This window comes from Balearica regulorum, chromosome 4 (assembly GCF_011004875.1).
Source record: "Balearica regulorum gibbericeps isolate bBalReg1 chromosome 4, bBalReg1.pri, whole genome shotgun sequence".
In the NCBI taxonomy this organism is placed as follows: domain Eukaryota; kingdom Metazoa; phylum Chordata; class Aves; order Gruiformes; family Gruidae; genus Balearica; species Balearica regulorum.
In genome coordinates this window covers 47,473,551-47,497,406 of record NC_046187.1, presented here as the reverse complement: position 1 = coordinate 47,497,406, position 23,856 = coordinate 47,473,551, and the positions used below count along the sequence as shown (strand labels likewise).

The 23,856-nt window shown below is 37.2% G+C and overlaps 1 long non-coding RNA gene across 1 annotated transcript in view; it reads left to right on the top strand.

The window, feature by feature from the left end:
- The window catches only part of LOC142601751 (uncharacterized), a 1,264,755-nt gene extending 1,242,716 nt beyond the window's left edge, over positions 1 to 22,039 (top strand). Inside the window, exon 3 of the long non-coding RNA XR_012835350.1 lies at positions 21,934 to 22,039. This is a non-coding gene — a long non-coding RNA (uncharacterized LOC142601751). The remainder of the gene's footprint in view (positions 1 to 21,933) is intronic.
- Positions 22,040 to 23,856: the final 1,817 nt, after the last annotated feature.

Here is a 23,856-nt window from a genome sequence, read left to right as displayed (position 1 = left end):
CTAGATTTAATTCTGGAGTTTTGGATAGTTTCTGAAAGGAAAAAAGGCTCCCGGAAAATTGGGTGGCTGTGGAAATTCTGCATGCACATCCTAAGTACTGACACACTGTCTTTTTAACTCATAATATTAGACTCACAAATATGAGACACTACTGCTTCCTACTGCCTCATCAAGCCATCAAAATCATATTTTTATCATGCCTCAAATGTAGTCTGGAAAACAGACCTATAATTTGAAAAACAACTGTTTAGAAGAGACATTAAAAGTGATGAGACCTTGTCACCATTCTAAAGCTAACGCAGCACTGTGACACATCAGTACTAACAGAAAAAAGTTTCTAGGAAGATGCTGACATATTACTTTGGTTCAGATACTTTAGAGCTACCAAAGTGTCAAAACTCATGGAATTTCAGAAGTGTCTCTAAAATTCTTCAGAATATATCATCTGCACCTTAAAAGGAGAGGATTTCTTTGAGGAAATAGGAGAAAAAAAAATAATCTTTTGTAGCCTTGGATGTCAACCTATGCTCAGTATAACAGAAGTTTGCCTTCTTAAAAAGGCCACACAGGATATTTTTGGCAACACTGTGAGGGAAAAAAAAAAAGTTCTGTTAAACATGTTGAGTAATTGTTCAACGGTCAGGCAGTTATTGAAAGATGTGGACCAGAGTTAAAAGAGTTTTTTCTGACAAGTATATTTCTTGTAAAAATTGAACTGAATTTAAAGTCACTTAAAATTACTGCTTAAGGGCCCCAGGATATTTCAAGTACATTCTCTTACAAAGTATGATGAGGTAGCTTCTACTGTTTGAATTAGCAAGAAAATAAACTGCATAACCCAGAGACAATTTATGCAAAGCTTCTGTGTGTCTTTTTCAGCTAAATTATTTTCTTACACTTTTCACTGTGTATAGCTTTCATATCAGATTTCTAACTCCTACTCAAGCATTTTACACATGCTTCCAATATGGCCTTCCATTTTTCTAACTTCAATTTCTTGTAAAACTTTATGGCTCTGTATGGAACATATGGAATTTGCTGCCCATGTAGGCTGCGAGTAATTTCTTAGTGGTTTGTGTTTGTGGTTTTTTTTTTTAAATTGTATTTGAAAATAATCAGTGAATAAAAATGTTGTGAGATCAGCATGTTTAATAGCCTAGCAATAAGGTTAATGAACTTCAGAGAGCTGTCAGTCCTCTCTTGGCCTGTGCTGCCAGACTAGGTGAGTTCTGCTAGTTCCTGCCCAGGAGCACTGACCACCTCTCTGCATCACAGCCAGACTTTGAAAGGGCCATACGATTGTTTTGTTTTCTAAGCTTAGAATAAAAGCAAACCCCAGTAAAGCAGTTAGCTTGGGACAGGTCTTGTGTATGCTTAAAAATACCGTTTGTTAACAGATCCCACAAAGAAACTACGTTTGTTGTCGTGTATCTTGGGCAAGTAGTGTTAAAAAGCACATAAAACAGACAGTTTGGTAAATCATGCCCAACTCTAAGAGAAAAGTTGCTGTATGTGAATGATGAAGTGGTACTACCCGAAATATTAACATACTTTACTTTCAAGCGGAGTAAAGAAATAATTACTGACTTTGAAAATGGCAAGGTAGAGTGGTCCACCAGAGGATGCATTCTGCCTGCTCTTTTAACGTTTTTATGAAGTAGCGATGGGTGATGCAGAATTACAGCTAATCCAATAGCAAACATTAAAATTACTAGGAAAATCCATTTAAACTATCTATTAAAGTAGTAAATTAAAATAGACACCTTATAAAGTGACTAGACAATATTAAAACCCAGGATAAAAGTATTCATATACAACTCATCAATTACAAGGATTAGAGCTTGTTAGAAGTTTTGCTATGAATTATTTTTACTCCATCAGAAATGCCAATGAAAAAAATGCGCTTTCTAGATACAAGTGTTACTAGGAGAGTATTCATATTGAATTTCTGATTAGAAAGAAACATACACAGAGCCCAGGGCACTTTTATTCTGCTGCTCTAAGCTGGAAAAAGTAGATGTATCTGGACTTCATAATGTAGGCAACTGTCCGTAGCCATAGGTGATGAAAATTATCTGGCTATATATTCAAAGCCGTATGCTTTCCACAAAGATTTGAACAGCAACAAATGCCTGCCTCTAAACACAGTGGGTAAAATTCCACCCTGGGACGTGGGAGACCCTGTTCCAAATCACATAGAGCCAACCTACTTTCATCAGCCTTTCCTTCCAACAACAGGTTGTCTCAGTCATTTTAATTTCCTTATTTAATGAGCTTAACTTCATAAAGAACTTCTTGGGTAGAGTAGAGAATTAATAAAACATGTAAAGGATAGCCTTAGGTATTTGACTCTCACTAAAACTTGCATGTTTGCTGATAAATTCCATTCCCTAAGGTAAACTGTGATGGATATGTTTAAAAATAGCTAGATTCAGGAAAGGATAACACCAGTATTTGTAAGAAATTGAGAACCAGGGAAAGAATGGCTCCTTGTTGGACCCTGGATGCCTTTTGGAAGCCTGACACTTGTCCATGTACATTACCAGTATGACACTGAAGAGGCATATGTGACGGTACTGCCATATTTAAACATTTCAAAGCATATATTTCATGGATTATTAAAATTATGCATAAATGTCAAATGACAGGATTTCTCAAATGCTATTCCATAATTAGCTATTATCCTCTACCATCAGTGGAGAAGAATCAACTGAATCAATACAAACAACTGTATTGATCCTGTCACATGTATATCTATTGAGTTTATTCCACACATATTGTTTCACTGAAACCTGTTTCAGGAGTGTTCAATGTCCTGGACATCACCCTTGCATTAACAAAACAGAAATACTTGCAATGTATTCAGTTCATGAATTCCAGGATAATCTGATATCTATTGTCATCAGCTGTCAAGTACAAATGTACAAATGGTGTAAAACTTTGTGTAACTAAATTAGGAGGGGTTTTTTAGATTTCAGGCACTGCTTTATTCACCTAATTGATGCAAAATTAATATCTTTTTTTTTTTTGTCTCTTGAATGTTTCTTTTATTTTGTCCTGTAAAAAGTAGATAATGAAAACACTAAACCTAACAAAATTGAACAAATAGATGAAGGAAAGAGAAAGACTAAAAGTTTTAATTTCACAACAAACCATTTCACACATCATTTCTAGCCAGTTTTCTGTCCTATCACTTGGAAATTTTTACTGCAAGAGTCTCTTAATTGAATACAGGCTTCAATTTGCAGGGATGTGTTTGTGAACTGGCCACTTGAGAGAGGCACTGGAAGTCTAAAAAAGATTGAAGAGAAAAATACAGTTCTGGTGAGTAGGCCCGGGTTTAATTAAAAAGATCTTTAGATCTTTGTCAGATGCTAAAAAACTTGAATAACTTTTCAACCAACTATTTTTCTGGAGTTTATACAGCAGGGATTCAGCTGTTCCAAAACAAATTGAGAGAGGCATTTCTTCTTGTTAAACTCACCATATAAACGCTGCGTACACTCAATATTTAACAGGAGCAATACACCTACCACTTGACAAGGTTTCCATTTGCTAAGTTAGGCCTTCAGAAAGGTCCAATTTTAGACATTAGCTCCTCTGTATAATGATGGGAGCAGAGTAATCTTTCCTTGGAGCATTAATTTTCAAATTCAGCTACTTGGGACATGTCTTGGAAGACATAATGTGCTACTGCAAAATTTCTGAGTAGAGACATGTTTCAATTCTTCTCTTTCACTTCTAGTGAGATCACTCATTGCAATCATTTCCAAAGGAAGCTGGGCACCCACCTGCACAACAACCTTGCAAGTTGGTCACATTTCCAAAGCAACACAGTTCACCTCTTCAGTACTAATCCGCCTGTTTCCTTAGCCAAAATGATGCTGTAGTCAAAAAGAAAATGTTGAGTTTAAGAGTAGTATTGCTGTAGCTGTGATCGTTTAAGATTATAAAACAGACAAAGTTTGTACGGAGAGATAGCATCTTTCACAGATTAGCTGGCCTGCCCTCTGGTCTTTGGGCCTTTATGACTGCGTATTTTCAGCCTTTCTCTGTAATCATGAGTTTGTCTGTTTACTTGTTTTTAAGGAAAGCTGAAATTCTCAAGTAATCCATATCTGAGGGTAAAAAAAAAAAAAAGACACTTCAGCTAAAAATTATATTAGCATAATATAACTTTCATGCTAAGCAATTATTTTGGATGTCTGTGAATTTGCCACATATCAAAATCTACTACGTTTAAAAATAAATAACAGATTTGTAAGGTGGGTTTTTTTGTTGGGTTTTTTTTGGGGGGGGTGTTGGGGTTTTTTTGGTACACCTGTAATCACACCTACTTCTGCAACTGCAAGGACCAGGCTTGAAATTAGAGCTGAGTTTGTTTTCCTGAGTCAGTTCCTTGGACATGACCAGGTATAGCTGGTGAATATGAATTAGCATCTTCGCCAGTCTCCATCTACTACTGCTGGGATTCTGACAGCTTTTTATATGAAAATAAGTTTGTGTACTTCAGAGAATGCATAATACTCTGGGCCAACACATCTTCCTTCTCTCAGGCTTGGGAGTCAATGAAAAGAGAATTTGTTCCAATCTAAACAGTAGAATTCAACTGTCTATCACAAATATCCACCTCAAGTTTTCCAAGTTTCCAATGAAACTTTTAGATGGAATTCTTTTATGCCCAATGGAAATAAGAAAATATCCTATAGAAACAGCTGTTATTTCAATCAATCTCCCCTTCCTACATGAAAGTAAGACAAGAAAAGAAGCACAAAAGCCTTTCTAATCTGTTGATGTTGAGGATACCTCTTGAAGCAGAGCTGGTGCGCAGAGAAACATTGAAATTTCTCAGATCATGGTGAGAAGTGCTGGCGATGTGAACTCCATGAAGGAATAAAACTGAGAGATGGAAGTGCAGGGCATTATCCCTAGCAATATTTGTATATTTGGGGGGGGTGGGGGTGGGGGGTGTGTGACAAAAAAAAGCCCAACACCTCAGTGGATAAAATACATGAGTAATTTTGGGAACAGAAACTATAATCCAGGAGTATGTACTTACAGTGAAATAACAGTTGTACTGCTAAGCTTCACTGGCATTTTCTTTTTATAATTTTTCTACCTTGTATGTGCAGGAAAAGTAATTCTCAGCATGACCTCCTATATTCAAGCACACCTTTCTACTTCCTAGGAAAATGTTCTTACTACTAAGTAGTATATAAAAATGCAAACAACCCTAGAATATCAAATTTGAAAAGGAAAAGGTACAAGCTGTCGATCACATTTGGATACCACTCTCATTCTGGCCAGTAGGTCATTAAGGCCTGAACACCCTGCCTTTTGTTTTCAGCACCACTGTAGGGCTTTGTCTGGTTGAGCAGACATCTGATGCCACTTAAAATGCCCCAGGAATATTCCATGGGGACTTCAGCTGCCATTCCAGGACAGGCAGGGGTCTGGGTGCACAGAAGCCAAACGTCATGTCCACCAGTTGGTGCCTTAGATACCCTACAGCTGTGTTAGGTTAGCCCTGCTCAACTGGCTGTTTGGTGTGAATCTCAGTCACTGGGCCCTCACACTCCCCAGGCACTATGTCAGGCAGCTAGTTGTGATTTACGCATTACATTTTTAAGCATGTAAACATAGAAGTGAGGTATTAAGCACTGAGGATCAACATGCCCAGCCCATTGTATGGACTTCAATTTCAGTACATAAGAATATCAGCATTGGGTTCCCCTTGAAAGTGCTTTCATTGAGACTCCAAGAACACATGAGCATTTCTGAATTTTAAATAAATTTGTTCCACATCTGCATAAACAAATTTACAGATCAGTAATAGGACTATTAAGAATAATTTAGAAATAGGCTATTTTGAAATCTAAGAACAAGAGTAATTAAACATTCCTATAGTCTATCTCAATGCACCCAGACTTTGTTTTGAAATTTCCAAGTTGCCTGATTATTGCATGCAAAGGTCATAGAGAAGGCTATTTTCTAAGCTATTTTTTTCCTATCATAAGCAAAGACAGAAGTTATGTAAAATTTCCAGGAAAGGATAAAAACCTCTAGTGCTCAATTAAACGTTCAGTATCTAAATCAGAACACTTAAAGCACTTGTTTTTTGTAAATTCAGAACTTTAAACTTGTTTTTCACTTAAAATATATTATTTGTATTGTGCAACAGTATACCACTAGGGAAGTGAACTGGGCTAGCCACAGTACAAAAAACACTCTAACAAAGTAAGACTGTTCTCATCCAAAATTACAATGTAAACATAAGAAAAAAGACTACAGGCAAAAGACAAAAGGTGCAACGAGACAATATTGGTCATTATGGTAATTAGTTTTCCTAGCAGAACAACTGCTTAACTTTGATCTAGCTTCTAGTTTCCCTTCCATATTACCTCAATGACGTTGTGAATAAGTTCTCATGATTTATATAAGCCTTATTTTAAAAAAATCTTTCTGTAGCTCAGTTGAAAGAAAAATGGTCTTCTAGTCTCATATGGCCTCAACTTCAGTACTCCATAAACTTACTTTTTAATAAATGCACTTTTCTTTCTTGTGATTTTGTCTGATTTTGCATTCCCATCATAGGACAAAATTAAGAATTTTATTTCCCACATAACTATAAAAAAACCTGCACTGATTCACTTTCAGCACTGATTATTAATTGTCTGAATCCATCAATGCTTTTAAAAGAGATAACTGAAGGAGATAAAATCTCAAGCCATATCTGGCTTGCTATGATTTGCTTTCTAATATTTAAAAAAATTTCAGAAGATAAATTCTTGTACCTGAATTAACTGTCAAACCTGATTAGGATTGCAGACTCCTAGGAGAAAATGGCTACTTAAAGTAACAAAATTCTATTGATGACACTAAATGTACTGAAGTGACAATCAAACAAGAAGCCCTTGGGCCAAAAGTATATAAAAACGAATTTAAAATATTAACAACAACAAAAAAAGCTTAACATCTCTCCCATCTTTCAACAACTGCACTATGTAAATACAAAGCCAGATTTAGGGGAAAAAGAAAAAAAAAAAAAAACCACAACAGCAAAAGGAGCAAGTTAATTTGTCAGTATGACACAAGTATTGCCAGGTTAGAGCTGGTAGGAGTATTACCAGGTGTAAAATTCTGAAGTAGTTTAGATTTTTTTTAAAAAATAATGCCTTGCCAAAATAGAGGACATTTTGTGAATGAGAATGAATTTTTTTTTTTCTAACAAAATAAAATTGCACCTGTTGCAAGGAAAGCATTTTAAAGTAATAGGTTACATGTGATTTATAGAATATTGCAGGTACCCTCTCCCAAGTAGTCACCATCTTTCGGTATTTACTTCAGTATGGTACTTCCTTTTTCATTTAAAATACACATACAGAAACAGAAAGAACAAAACTCAATAAATTAGCTCTGTGGATGAAACCTGGTACTATGAAAGGATTTCTATCACTCTGCACTGTACTGGTTTTGACAACAACTGTCTGCACTGAAAATTGGGGTTTAGTCCCTCAATGGACTCTTGGACTGATTGTTCAAATTCTAATCATAGGCAAAGTAGCCTTCCACAGACCTTCTGAGTCAGTCTCTGACCAGTCAGGGGGCATACAGAGGGTGTCTGAATCAATAATTCCTGATGACCTTTTATTTTTCCAGAAGAATAACCATATTATCATGTTACTGGGAAGTTTTCTTCCTCTGCCAAATAAACTTCCCCGTCTTCCCCCAGGCCCTATCTAGACTATCCCCTCTCTTCCTCGCCCACTCAATTTGTTCTTTTACTGCTGTCAGGCTTTCCCAACTCTTCAGCTTCCTCTGCAAAATTCAGCTGCTTCCTTCTCTCCCTAAAATTTGCTGGCTTCTAATTTTATCAGTCAGCTACCTTGCCAAAATTAGTGAAGAGTGTGAGCAAACTTTGAGAAAAATCTGATCTGAAATTACCTCACCCATGTGACAGACAGTAAGCATTTTAATATGTGGTAAGCAGCTATGAAAATAATGCTGATTCTGTGCTTGTGTTCTACCTTGATTTCTCATTATATTTACCTCATAAAATCTCATGGAATTACTTGGCTCTGTAGAAAAAGGTTGGTATTTGAATGATAATTCCAAAGACAAGAATCCAGGTGGATGTCTAAACATCACTGATTTTGTGACTGTGTATGGTTTCATGGAAAAGTAGGGGGGCTTTACAACTTTTGTACGAGTACTGAAGATTTTCTGCATATTTTGTAACTACACATTGCCTTTACAGGTACACAAGGTCACAGATACTTGGATCATGACTGTGTGAACTGCAACTGGTACGTAAATTTGGGTAACAACTTATAATTCTTGCATTAAGTAATGTAGCAGAAATGGTGCTAACAGATGTATTCAGTGTAACTTCTCCGAAACTGCGTTGAATAACTTAAATTCAGATTTACATATTTAGGGCTATTTTGGCTACAGTTCTGACATTGCAATTCCAAGGAACTGCTGCTTTGCATGAAGATCTTTGCACATTATCTGATATAGACTGAAAGGTTAGCTTTAGTAATAAGACATCCAGAGTTTCTTGAGGAGCTGTACAGTTTGATTTGGCTGGCATGGCTCTATTTCTGATTGAGCAAGCTCTCCAACTGCTCAAGAGCCTCCAGTCAAGATACTCTCCTGCTAACCATGCAGTTGTCTCCTCTAACATCTCCTGCTGCTTTGCACAGCCTGCATATCTTGCTACTGTCTCTTCTTGCTAAGGTATATATAAAAATTATTATCTCTGAAACTCAGCAAATTTGTCTGCAATCATAAATGGGTATTTAATAAAAAGTACAAATCCTGTCCATCGCAGACCCTCTCTAATCCTTGCGCTCTGCTTAATGCTCCACTCCAATCCATTCATATCCAGCGGCAGGAAATGGAATGAAGCCCCTAGTGTTTTATTAGGCATTTAGCAGTAAATGAAAACAACAAACAAAAAAAAACCCACACAAAAAAAACCCACCTTAATGGTAGGTAAACATTTTGTCTTGACAAAAGAAAGGAATAATCCTTAGACACTTCAAAAACTCATTGTACTGTGTATTCTAGTGTACACCATATTGAAGGACTGGGGTTTTTTTCTCAGCTCCTTATCAAATTTTACTGTTTGGGGTTTTTTTTTTCCAAAAACCTTCTTTGAATCTCATTTCAGCCACATCAATTTTTTAGCAATTGATTCAGTCAAAAGCAGAACTGAAGGAAAATTAACTTCAGATTTCAGTGCAAACACAGTTTTAAGTATAGAAGGCTAGGTGTTTTCTTTTTCCAAAGTCTGATATGGTCTAGTATGGAAACATTTAAATCATATGAATATTACCCACATAGGCAGGTAGAATGGCAAATTAAATTTTGAAAATTTAGAGGTTTTTTTTCCTGTGTAAAGAAAACTTAGAGACTACCTCGTAATACTGTAGCTTGGGAAATAAGTAATCTAAGTACTAGGTCCCTGTGAAGATGGGATTTCAGTCTATAATTTCAGAGGACTCCTTTGTGTTATTCTATATAGCAAAGTGATGACATTGAGTCCCATTCAAATTAATTTTAGAGGAAAAAAATAGTTACTAGTAAATGCTATTTCAAAATATTTGAGATATGGAAAGTGTATTCATCAAATAACCACGGATAATATCAAAATCTCATCATATCAACATATAAAAAGTCTGCTCTTCCTGCAAGTTCATATGTACTTCTTACAGCCTATAAAATAGCAATTACCTTTAAAATGTGGTACTTCATATTAACACATTTATTTAAAATTACTTTGCCTCTTGAGGTTGAAATTCAGTTACAACATTTCCGAGCTACAGTCACAGCTTATGTTTGTGGATTACATTTTGTCAGTGATATTTACATCTGTACTATTCTTAAACAACATCAGCTCAAAAGAGCAAAGCCAACATCACAGTAAGCCTTAATAATTAAAGTACACACAAGACAAAAAACCCAAACCTCAATGAGTCATAATTCCACAAAATATGAGGGGTCGCTTACCTCTCAGTGACTTGTTTTTCAGCAAATGGTTCAAGACAGCAATATTCTGAAAGGTGCTTCTCACAGTAGATCCAGATAAAATTTCCAAACTGTATGGACGAGGATGATGGCACCTGCAATGCCCCTTGCTCTTTTTCTTCTACTGTCCAGCAATGCTTTAAAGATAGCAAGGTCTACATCTCACTGTCCTAACATTGCAATTGCACTCACACTGGTATTCAAAAGCAAGCTGTGTATCAATGCAGCCTAACCAGCTAAGTTTATCAACTCAGAGAAGTTTATGGGTCAGAGAGATGAAGAGTTTTACTAAAGCCCATTTAGGTCTGTGATTACAAGCAGCAAAACAAATAACCCATGCAATGACCTCAAATGTGGTCGTTCAGCAAATGAGACAAGAATATAATCTCACTGCTGGTCAAGGGGTCTAGCTGTACATTTCAATGTGTCATGAATCTGGAGTACAATTCCCTCCACAGGACAACGTGTTTTGTGGGTTTATGCTTAGGCTGACACGTCTAGAACCTTAACCTCAGAACTTCAGCTGAAATTTCACAGTAAGTGCTAGTGGCATCTATAGATAATTTCATTCTTCAGCCTTCTTCCTGATAATTATAATATCAATTACATGCATGAACACAAAATAGTTGCTCCCTAATCTCCCAGTGTCCTAAGGTGTTATATATTTACTCCTTTGTTCAAATACCCAAATTCTTATGTTCAAAAAAAGGTTTGGATTTTTGTAAAAATATCTCTATTAGCACTGGTTTATCCAACATGTTAGACCCTACAGAGAACAGCCCAATCTGAACATCTGGCAAATTTATGTTTGGGAAGTTTCCTTCCTGGCAGTAGTAGCTGATATTTCTCCTGCTGTATGACCTCCATGAAAAGTCAGGGAAATATCACTGGGTTTGTTGCATTCAGTTCACGTTTACTACCTGGAGGACTATGACTATATACTTTTAAATGTAAGCTGATTGTCTGTTCAGGCTAGGCTAAGCACATGCATAAATTTGATTCTGATATTTTCAATTATGTTTATAAATAATGCCAAGTTTAAATAAATAAGAGAGAAGAAGGTATAAATCTGTGAACTATAATAAGCTTAATCTTATAATATACACCATCTACAGTCAAATGTTCAAAAAAGAGGAAAAGGAAGTTTTCTCTTCTCCTATGCTCCTTTAGTGCCTTATCCTTTGAAGATCTCTAAAAATGAACCTTGCAGCATAATAATATCAGTTATTTTTATCTACAGAAATGAATCCAAAGATGAAGATGCAGGGTTGAGAATGTCCTCTCAGGTACAGCTGGAACATCCCTGGATCAAGGGGAGTTCTCTCCAGCTGTATGTTCTCTTCCAGGTTGGAAGGTGTCTTTCGAGTGTACTGGCCTAAATTATCTATTCACTGATGAAAATGCCAGTTAGAAACCCTTCCATTGCTCCATTCTATCCAGCAATGTTTAGGCACTGGTGTGCAGCCCCAGCAGCTAAGGAAGCAGTGATTATATGGGCAAGTATCTTGCTACAGAATTTCCACTGTTTTTTTTTAACAAACTCCAGTTTCCAGATCAGAGATGTAAACTTTCAACAGAAGTAGGCATTAAGTTAAATGAATGAGTATGTATTATCTCAACTATGATGCCAACATGTCTCTTCTGCTTCTATCTGTTTGCAGCTCAGTACCTGTCAACTACACTAGTTGAAATTGGCTTCTGGACCTGAATTGTTTTTGCAGAGTCAATGGACCACTCATCAGTTTCTCAGATTGAAAAAAATATCCCAAGTCAGGGAAAATTCTGCAACCAATTAATTTTTATTTAATCTGATAAAGTGCTTGTTAGTCTAGAAAAGACTTCATAGATCAAGACTTTCCAATTAGGATTATGTTCTCTTGAATGCAATATGGTTTATATCTACAAGCACAGAAGATAATGCAGCCGTCTCAGTAGCAGGCTGAAAAATTAAGACCATTTTAGAAGATAATTATACTTATTTCTCCCTTTACTTTACAAAGTAATCAAGAATGTACAGATTGTACTTCTGAAGACATTGCATGCCAGGCTAGCTAGCTTAAAAGAGGTTTCCGCTGTTACAGAATTATTTATCTATTCATTTAAGGCAAATATTGATTGCAGAATAACTGCTTGTTTTTTAACTTTGTTTTATAACCAAGTATTCAGTGAATAATTATGTACACTGAATTACAAAATATTACATGAAACAGCCCAAGGAGTGAGTTACTATGCAGCATAAAGTTATGCTTAGCTTTAAGAGGTTACTTAATGTTTACCCAAATATCCGCATTACCCTGAATCAGGATGCTGATTAAACTCTTACCATAGGTATACTGAAGAGTTTTCAGGGAAAAGAATATCATTTATGCAGTTTTAGACCACTACTTTGTACAAGGTATATCTTCTAGCTGAGGCTTCCATATGTTGGAATAATATAAACAATTAACTATAGCAGGAAGCCAGGATAAGGAATAAATTCAAGTAATTGTGTTACCTCCTCTTCAATTTGCTTCTTAATTCTACGAACAGCTTTTCTTATTTTCTTACCTCTCCCTTTTGCAGAAATTCCAAGATGATCCTTTGGGGGAAACTTGTAAAGGATGGAATATGTTTGAGTTGCCCTCATCTGCTACAGCTACTAGATAAGATAACCTGTCAGATGCCATAAAGTCAATAAATCTTAAAATACTGCTATGGACATTATTAGAACAATAGTTACTTCAAGCTATTTCAAACAAAACCTTGTGTTGAGTGACAACTATACTACTGCTTATATGGCCAGTTCCATGAAAACAGAAGCCAAAGAATTCACAAATGGAAAAAAGTTGGTTTTATTTTAACAATTATAATGCAACTACTGCAGAATTAGTTCTATCTTTCCATATTTGTATGCGTATATGTTTTACATATCTTTATATACAAAGCAAATATATTCCATTTCTTTATCAAAGACAGATGTTCAGTGTTGAATATGAATGAAATAGGAAGCAAAGAAGTGATGGAACAGGGTTTCTTTTAGAAAGACAATCTTGGATACTTTTTTTTTATAGATAGGTTATACCTCAGCATCTGTAAAATATCTAAGTGTCACAAATATTCTCATGATTAAAGTAGCTGCAGGACCGAAAAAATCCTTCATTAAGGGAGTAAGTCTTAAAAGTACATTTAGTGTTTAATTTTGAATTTTAAAATTGCATGACTTCTTTACCTAGTCATTGAGAAAAGCATCTGCATGCTTTAAGCATATATTTCTATTTGGATTTTTGGTCATATCTGCAATGCTTTTGCCTTTCACTTAATCAGTCAGAAGTTCCCCAGATTTTCCCATGTTTCTCCAGATCACCGGAACCCTTCTTAAAAAATGGTGTCAGGAAGCCCAGTTTCAAGGGTTTTTGGTACTGAAGGAAATTTAAAAAGAGATTGCATATCAGAATGAGTGGTTTGATGACGTCCTGTAGAATTCTTAAGCGGGCATCACCTCAACCTGCCAGTTTATTCCTGTTCCTATTGCCAATTTGCTCTGTCTGTTGTTCAGTTTGAGGCGCATACTCTGATGGATTGCCTGTGGGAAGGAGTTCCACAAAACTCAAGCTCCTCCACAGATGGATGCCAAAAAATCGCCTAATTTTCTTGTTATACCCTTATCTTCTCTGAACTCCTCTTTTGGTCCCTAAAGGCTTTCTCAAAGTATCTTGCTTCTGCTGCATCTATAAAAGGGATTTATTACTAGTTTTTATGCTTTTCATAAGTTACTCTTCAAACTTCTTTTGGCATGCCTTATTATATATTTACATTTAATCTGTCAAGGTTCATGATATTTTCTGCTTTCTTCATTTGGACATAACTTTAGCTTTTTAGAGGTTCCTTTTGAATTCTGTTACTTGATTGTCTAGCCATGCTGGCTCATTTTGGTCTCTCTAAAGGCCACACTTTCCCATCATTATGTTAGTATGATTGGAAGACTAAATGTTAATGAATACAGTGAATGTTAATACACTGTGTTATACATTTAACATAAACATGTTCTGTTCCCTTGACGTCACACTTTGAAACACTTGAAATCAAATTTTAACAAGTAACATTTCACTGTCAAAGAGGAGTCACAGTACTTACACTCCAGCATAAACATGCTCAAAAAGAAATTTCCTTGTGAGCCACAAGTCTTTATATATCTAAAAAATAAGAATTTCATCCAAGTAACACAATCTTGTTAGATAGATTACTTTCCAGCAAATACATTTCTTCACAGCATGGGGAGCCTAAGAAAATGTGAGCTAAAAGACAATCAGAGTACAAATACTGCAAAAGTCTGAAGAGATGGAGGTACAGATCGAAAGGCAGATGGGTAAGAGCTAGGTACCAGGGCAAGACTCCTAATTCAACATGTCAGAAAAATCTCAGGTCTAGCACCCTGAGACGCTGCAACCACACTGGGTCAGACCATTCAGACTGCACCGGTGGTGACCAGCACAAGAGAGCTCATAGCCTACCTACTAAAAACCCTTTCAGTTACCATAAAAGCACTATGTCGTGACTCAAATCTGCCAGTGGTGCACCTGGAGGCACTGTCTAGGAGAGGGACGTGCCTACAGCAGTGGGAAGTGGACAGCATCGGTGGGACAGCTCCTTCCATTCCTGTGCTCACAGTAAGGAGTTGCCAGAGAGCAACAACGCCCCAGTCATGCCTCTTCATATCCCATCTTGCCTAAACTAGGCTTGGAAAAGAAATGAGAAAGAGCCAAGTACTCTATCTTTAAAGAGGCTGAGAATTCATGAGCCAGAGAGGTAGACAGAGACAGACAGACAATAAATTTTACCCTTCATGCTTCCTTTTCTTGTGCATCACTGAAGTGATGAGGAAAATTGCAAAGAATTCAGCTATTTATATTTACCTGCTCTTTTCCAGAATTTTAAATCTGAAGTGCATTAGATGTTACTTCAATGCCACAAAGGAGTGGTTGACCATGGAAACACTCTCTCCTCTCTTACATACAGCCTAAATCAGGGTTATCACTGGTGTATTACATACAGACTCAAGTATTGGAAGCAACTCTTTTTTCAAATTAATGTAACAAGTATTTGCGCTGTAATTTATTCTGCCATTATCTAGTCATGAGAGTCCAAATTTCTCTCTTCCTTGGAACATTCCAGATATATCCAAGTATTAACCCAATCCTACTTTATATTGTAATAATTACCAAGGAATGTATACATTGGACACTTACACATCATGAAAAGCGAGTTTTAGATATGACCATGCTTAATGCTCCATAAGTTATCAGAACATTTATTGAAAGGATTTATTTTTGCACTATCCACCAGACAGACTACAGAGTCACAGTCCAGATGCTATGGCATTCAATATGAAGAAAACTTTTAAAAAAAATTTTAAAAAAAGACATTATCACATTTGTTTTGTTAAAGAAGGTATAAGTCAGGAATTTCATTTTTTCCTTCAGACTAGAAAGTTATAAATAGAAAAGCAAAAAGTTTAACCTAAAGTAATAGCCACTAAAATGCAATTTAAAGTCAAATTACAATGACAGGGGAAAAGAAAAGTAATTCTATTGGCAAAGTCATGGGTTTAAATTGCCTGCAGCAGCTGCTACCACTTTTATTTTTCATTAAATGAGCACTGGAGGAATTATGCATGGATTTTAAAACTAAGTTCAACATGTCATCAAACCTTGTAAAAACAATTTAAGTTTTAACTCTTTCGATTTAGCATTGTTTACTCTTCTGATTTAGTATCATTTGTCCTTGTCTTAGATATGCAAAAATATGTTGGTGTGAAAACAGCTACCTATTTAGTTGCTAGGTTGTGGAGGCCCCATCCCTGGAAGTGTTCAAGGCCAGGTTGGATGAGGCTTTGGGCAATGTGGTCTAGTGGAGGGTGTCCCTGCCCGCAGCAGGGGGGTTGGAACTAGATGATCTTTGAAGTCCCTTCCAACCCAAACCATTCTATGATCCATGATTCTATTTGTAGGTGGGACTATTATTCTAGGAAAGAGCTCCGGTGATAGGGTTACTCCACTGAACGTGGTCACTGCCAGCTGCACCTCTTGCCCCTACAGCTGATCAGAAGTCCTCGCTGTAGCTGTGTTGGTCTGCCTTCCTTGGTCACCCTTCCTGATGGGTGGATACAGTCTCAAAAATGTAATCAACGGGCACATCCAAACAGCTGAAGGAAGCTAGGTAGCCTTTAGTTTCTGAGGGCTTTCCCCACCTGTCCTCAGAAGCTATCACTATTATACAAGCAAGGTGTGAGAACCTGGGGAAGTGTTAATGTTGGCCATTCACAGCAAAGAGTCCCTCTGGCACCTTGCTTTCTTCTATGCTCCTGAGTAGTATGCTGATAGCTTCTTTTTGTGTTTTATTTACTGATAGAGAGATACTCCCAAGAATGTTGGGTGCAACAAGCTAGGAATAAATAGAAGCAACAGGCAGGATGCTGGTTTTCCCAGCATTGCTTACTGATTTTTTAATGAGCATTAACGTTAGCCTGTCCAGAGCAGGTATTTGAAATTTGCACATGCTAACATGATTTTAATTTTTGTAATTTTATGAAAATGGACAGGGAAAAATGAAGTTCATCAGGTGGCTTCACACTGACACATACATTAGGTAAAAGAAGAGTCAGACCTTTTAGATGCCTGGCTCTTTCAAAAGACTACACAAAGCTACTCAGCTGATATTGGGCAATTATGGGATAATCTTCTAGTTGCTCATAGCTAAAGATTAAACCTTAAAAGAAAAAAATGAAAATCTGACATAGGTTATTACCGTATTCAATCTCACGCCTTTTTAAGAGCATCATCTAATGACTTTTTAATGTGTGAGGACAGCACAAAGGCAGTGATGAAGTTATTGCAAAGGAGCTGCTGTCGTGCGTGAGGCAGATGCAGTATCTTTGGCACACATGTAACAAGACGACATGTATTTCCCTTAGTGCCCCGGAGACATAGTAACTTAAACAGTCTTGATGTCTCTCTAGATCACTGCCTGAGCACTTCAGCTTTTTATGAGCATTCTTCAAGACTGCTTACTGAAGCAAAAATTCATATTTCATAGGCATATTTGTGAGTAAGCAAACCTTTTCACTGATACAGAGCTCCAAAGATTTGGATATTTAAAATGATGCTCCTCTCAAGCCTTTTTTCTCCCAAGCACGTTAAAATACAGTACCGACATAATAAAAGCTTAGAACACCCCTCAGGTATAAACATAACCACCTTCTAAATTAGATTATAAACAGAAGGATAGGCACATGGCCTGTGTCTTCTAAAATGGCTTAATTTTGTGGAAATCATCTACTCAAATCGAAAGATCTGTGGCTGGATTTTCAAAGCTGTCAGGAGGTAGAGTCACTGAAATGTTCACACCCTGTCTCACTCGTGGCCCCGAAAACCAGCAGGTGTTTATACCCCTGTTTTTTACTACATGCATCTAAGCATTTCAAGTAACTGTTTAAATAGAACCATAGAATGGTTTGGGTTGGAAGGAACCTCAAAGATCATCTAGTTCCAACCCCACTGCTGCGGGCAGGGACACCCTCCACTAGACCACATTGCCCAAATACTATTAGAAGTTTGGCCTTTAGACATTAGTCAGGTTGATAACTAACTTCTCATTTAGATACATAAAAAGTATACCTAAAGCAAGCTACCCCAAAAATTGACAGATTGTGGATGAAATTTATTTTGTTTTAAACCTGAGTCCTTGGTCATACATCTGGCCAGCAGCAAAACAAGCTACAATCCAGGTGCAAGGAAATACACGTCGATTCCTGCTGAATTTATAAGATTGTTCCATTTTTTTTTTCACTTAATTTCTTTACTGAAAGCTCTAACATGACAAAATTTAGAGTCACTCCTATCTTTAACAAAGGCTTTTTATCACTGCATCTACAATGATACATATACATTCAGTTTATAAAATTTGCACTTTTGAAAAAGACTAAGTTATAATACTCATAATGGTATCACTAACATGCAAAGATTTCTGAAGTTCAACAACACTGGAATTGTATGGTATTAACATTAGGTATTACACAGAAATGTTCTTGTATTTCTAGAAATTGGTGGGTTGTTATTTGCACAGTATCTCTATACCTTTTAAACCAGAGGGAAAGAACTGAAAGATTGGAGGTATGCAGCCTGCTCACAGATGCTCCTTCCTGTGAGAACCATATAGATAATGGATAACCGTAGCTACAGGCAAAACTTGCTTAGTAATGTGATACAGGTGGGACACTCAGCCTACATTGCCATAGACATGCTAATTATCACCAGCTAACGATCTGGTCCTTGGAGATACTTATCAGTGTCTTTCCCTACTTAGTGACTGAAATTATTTAAGGTAAACTTGATTTAACACTACCTCCTGATGACTTATTTTTTAATTTATTCACAGCTAAATGATGATTTTAAGCACATTGATAATTACTGATTTTAATAACTTGACATTTTGACAGAAATATCAAAGTTTCAGATTTTACCTATAAAAGCATTTATTATTTTTTCTCAGAGGACATTCCCACCACATTCTGGACTGTCAAAAATGGGTAGAGGAACTGCCATTAATGCATTAATTGTGGTATTAATATACCACACATTCCTTAACTAAAGCAAACAATGATATGAGATGTCAACACAGTCTCCAATATCTTTGGCTAGGGCAACACTTTGTCTTGTTAATAATGTCTTCAACAAGTGCAGAAAACTTTATTTCATGTAAGTTTCTCTCATTTTTCCGTTTCACCTTGGGGAGCAATGTTACAGACCTTTGTATCTGAAACTTTACTGTTCAGGAAAGAAATCTCTCGACACTGGTAAACTCAAAATTGTAACTGCAAATTTTTGTAATGAAGATGGCTGAGTGACATTTACATACTGGGCAAATGGTGGGAAAACAGGACAACCTAGAATATGTAGTAGGTATGTCATTGTTTTAGTCCAAAAATAAATGAAGCTTTAGATAAAAGTAACTATTGTTCATTGCATGTGTGTTTTAGAAATAGTCATATTAAGAAGTCCAGTGGCACTTTGGTTTCTCATGACTATAAAATGTACAGGCAAATGCATGCATAGGGCAACTCTTTTGGTACTTTGGACTATATCTACTCACATTAATGTTAGTGAGTAGTGGATAGAGAGGCAAAATTCAACAGAAAAATATTTTGTGATCTTCAGATCAACAGCTTAGAGAGAGTGTTATGGACTGGACCCATCATCCTCACAGATTTAAGTGATGAAAACAAACTGACAGTCTGCTAAGATAAAGTCTTTACCCTATCAGCCTTCACAAGCCTGTAAATAAAAGCCTTTGCTGCCTCTCACTGTGTCTTACAAACCTCTTCAGATAAATTTTTAATTTATTCCAGTTGGAGATTTGCCTGAATCAAGACCACAGGAAAAATAGTATGGTAATGCCTAAACGTTACACAGAACTCAGTAAGCAAAGATCCTGAGCAGAGACCTGTCAGAAAGACCATAGAGTCTGTCCAGAGAGCTGTGCTCTGTGATGAAAGCTGGATGAGGCTGATAATTTGCAATTTCACCGGTTTGGTGTTCAGACTGGAGCAGACAGAGCAACTTAATTAGTTTCTAAATTGCACTTTATCAGTTTTTAAAATCTGAACAAGCAAACACTAGGGGAAATGCCAACTCTTGAGCTTCAAATTAGTGTAAAATAACATATTTTGAGGTCTTCTAAGCTATATTTATGGGAGGGGGATGTGTTCTATTTACTGCCCTCTGTCATAATGTATTTGCTTTTTCATTATGGCACTCTGACAAAAGACCAGATCTAGGAAGCCTGTGTAATTCTCTGACCTCCTTTGAGCTCCTGAAATCCAAACTTGGAACTGCCATGTGCACAATGAAATTAATAGTGTTCATGGAAACTTGTTTTTAACCATTTCCAGCTGAAGTCATGAGGAAAACTGCTTTACTATCCCTTTCCTCCTTAAACTTCAATAAATATTTTTCTTTAAATATAGTGTTGCCTCTTGGCTTCTAGAAGTGTACTGCAGAAAACAATTTTTATTCACTCTCTTTAGAGAATCTACAGTACACCTGGCTGGAAAAAAAAATTTAAAAGACAAGGAAAAACTGTAATAAAGTGTATACGAGAAATATTCAACAGTAGATTAGTGTATATAATTCTATGCAAATCTGTGAAGTCAAAGAAAAAGAAAAGTCAACATTTTACTTTTGCCCTATTTTATATTACCATGGATAAGAAATTGTACCCTGTTAATTTTTGTCATCAAGGTCTATTTTGTTTTTCTGTTATCTGTGTGAAAGGAAATAAATATTTCCCTGCATGATAACAACTTCTTGTTACAAAAACTGATTGTTCCAACCAAACCTCAATGAAATATTTTTCCAAATAATTTGACAATAGGATTCAGTTCTTTCTCCTGAAAACTTGTCTTGCTGAAGAAGTAGAAGAAAAGTTAACTTGTAAGGTTAGCAACCAACAAACATACTTGCACAATGATCCTGCTGAAATAACAGATTATATAAGCCATTAAAGTGCCAATGGGTATAATATTTCAGTGTAGTTTAAAAAATAAAAATGTGGACTATGTCAAAAGAAAATTTCCAAATATTTGGAACAAAAAGTTTGTCTGCAAGTTAGAAAAAAAAAAGCAAGCTCCCTTCACATATTGACTGTTTTATGCACTTTGTCTCAGAAGCAGGAAAGACTTTTGCTTAGGTTAAAATCAGTGTGATATTTTCAAACTGGTTATTGACTTGGCTGACTACTCTAGAAATTTAAGAAGAAATCTTACTGCCCTCTCTGTAAAAGACAATGACCTATCTTTCCATCTTCTCCCCAAGCCAGTCGTCAAGCACTGACTGCAGGAACACAGGTACAGAGTAACTCATTATATTGTTCAAGGTCTAAACAAAGTAACTTCATGCAAACCTCAGCATGTTCTAAAAATGTGATGAAATTCAGGCAAAACTGAAGCACCCTTGCTGGAAACGAGTTTTGTAGTGGAGAACCTTTCTTCCCCAGCAAGCTGGTTTTGTTTTTGAAAGAGAAGAAAACACGTTGCAGAGAACCAAATAGACTCTACAGTCACTGAGTATATATATTTTAAGATATCAGTGATAACCTTGAAGTGCCAGAATACAATTAGAAGCCAATCAGGAACATAAGCGCAGCAAAATATTTCTTACCCAATCTTCCCTACTTATGCCAGGGCAATTGTGTTGGGTTTGCGTGGCAGGGTTTTGGTAGCGGGGGGGCTACAGGGGTGGCTTCTGTGAGAAGCTGCTAGAAGCTTCCCCTGTGTCTGACAGAGCCAATGCCAGCCGGCTCCAAGACGGACCCGCCGCTGGCCAAGGCCAAGCCAATCAGCGCCTCTGTGATAACATATTTAAGAAGGAAAAAACCAGTGAAAGAGCACTTTTTTTTTGCAGCCAGAGAGAGGAGTGAGAAGATGTAAGAACATCTGCAGACACCAAGGTCAGTGCAGAAGGAGGGGCAGAAGGTGCCCCAGGCGCCAGAGCAGAGATCCCCCTGCAGCCTGTGGTGAAGACCATGGTGAAGCAGGCTGTCCCCCTGCAGCCCATGGAGGAAGGATGAGGGGGTGTAGAGATTCCACCTGCAGCCCGTGGAGGACCCCAGGCCAGAGCAGGTGGAGGCACCTGAAGGAGGCTGTGGCCCCTGTGGGAAGCCCACACTGGAGTGAGCTCCTGGCAGGACCTGTGGAGAGAGGAGCCCACGCCAGAGCAGGTTTGCTGACAGGACTTGTGACCCCATGGGGGACCCCACGCTGGAGCAGTTTGCTCCTGAAGGTCTACACCCCATGGGAGAGACCCACGCTGGAGCAGTTCGTGAAGGACTGTAGCCCGTGGGAGACTCACATTGGAGAAGGTCATGAAGGACTGTCTCCCATGAGAGGGACTCCATGCTGGAGCAGGGGAACGATGAGAGGAGTCCTCCCCCTGAGGATGAAGAAGCAGCAGAAACACCGTGTGATGAACTGACCATAAGGTTGAAGCCGGGAGTGAAGTTGAGCCCAGGAACATGGGAGGGGTGGGGGGAGGTGTTTTAAGATTTGGTTTTATTTCTCATTCCTCTACTCTGTTTTGCTTAGTAATAAATTAGATGAATTCCCTCTCTAAGTTCAGTCTGTTTTGCTCGTGATGATAATTAGTGAATGATCTCTGCCTGTCCTTATCTCGACCCATAAGCTTTTCATTGTACTTTTTCTCCCCTGTGAGAGGGGGATGACAGAGCGGCTCTGGTGGGTACCTGGCCCTCAGCCAGGGTCAACCCACCACAGCAGTAAACATCCTTGGGAGAAAGAATATATTTTATTGTTGATCAAACATGTAGTTTGCTACACATTATATTATGCAATGGATTGTATTATTGACATATTTTTCAATATATCTATATATCCATATCACTAAATATATCAGTGTTTGTATATGCTATAGATATGGCTGAACACAGGGAATTTTGAATTAGTGCAGTTCCACTGTCATGTTCTGAATAAATAAAATAAAAACAAATGAAAGCATACATGACTACATTAAACATAACAGTCTCTAAACAATGTATTCTCCAGCTGCCAACACATTAAGTTTTCATGTATAAATAACAGCATCTCTATACAGCTCAGCTAGTCAGGTATGCAGTGATGGGTTAGATTGTTCTGAGACGAAAGCTGCACCTCTGAACACAGAGCAAATTACTGATTTCACAGATTTTACAGTTTTTAAAACAATTTACTGATAAGTTGATAGCTGTAGATTTATGTATGGGATGAAAAAAAAACCAAAGTGCAATATCTAGAATGATACTCAGCCTTCTAACACATCTAAATGCCTAAGGTCACCCTCTGGCTAGTATTTGAACGTGGAAAAAAGGATAAAATACACCATTGACATGTCCACTGATTAAAAATGTAGCACTAAGGAAACCATGAAGTTCAACATTTGAACACAGCATTTTCTTAAGATAGCTAATAAGATAATAAGATCTCTATGTCAAAATAGCAGGCATAAAAGTTTTGCCTGAGGCTGGATTTATCTTTCCAGGAGGAACATATCCTATGCTTAATGAAACAAGCGATGCACAGAAGAAATAAAAGCTGCATATCAGAACTGCTATTATACACGGTCATTCAGGCCACTAGCAGAAAATAAATACAGTTTTATGAAAGCTCTTTTTCCTATTACTTTTCGGGGGGGGGGGGGGGGGGGGGAGGAAATAGTCACAGTTATTTTTCTGTTATAACTACACATAGGATAATGTGCTTAAAGAAAACCCCTCCCTGTAACTGCCAGTGAAATGCTGCATCTGAGCAGCAGTACCACCCATAACTTCAGGTGTTAGTTTAAGACAATGTGAATATCCCTTAAAAGTCACTGCAGGTTTTGAAAAATGTCACTGTGTATCTGTGGCTCACTGAGCATCGTATCAGTCCTGTCCCAGAAGGTATGACTTTAGGGGCAACAGAACTGGAAATATTCAGAATCTGCCACTTTTCCTCAAAATCTCCAAAGAGAAGATAGCTCTGCTTTTGTTTTGCATAAAAGGAGGAAAAAAAATCCCAAGTTTCAATCAGTTACTTAGAATATATAACTATATTTAGGGCAAAAAATAGAAGTATTCACTGTTGGTAAATTTTCCTGTCTAAATAAGCCTCCTCTCATGTATGCTTGATCTATTCAATTTAGCACCAGCTGCTACAAAATCAAAGCAAAACCAGCCTTCTGCAATTTCTATAAATGCTTTAACCAGCGAGGTATTAAATATCTGCTTATGTAAACAAATACCAGCTCAAATTACACAGAG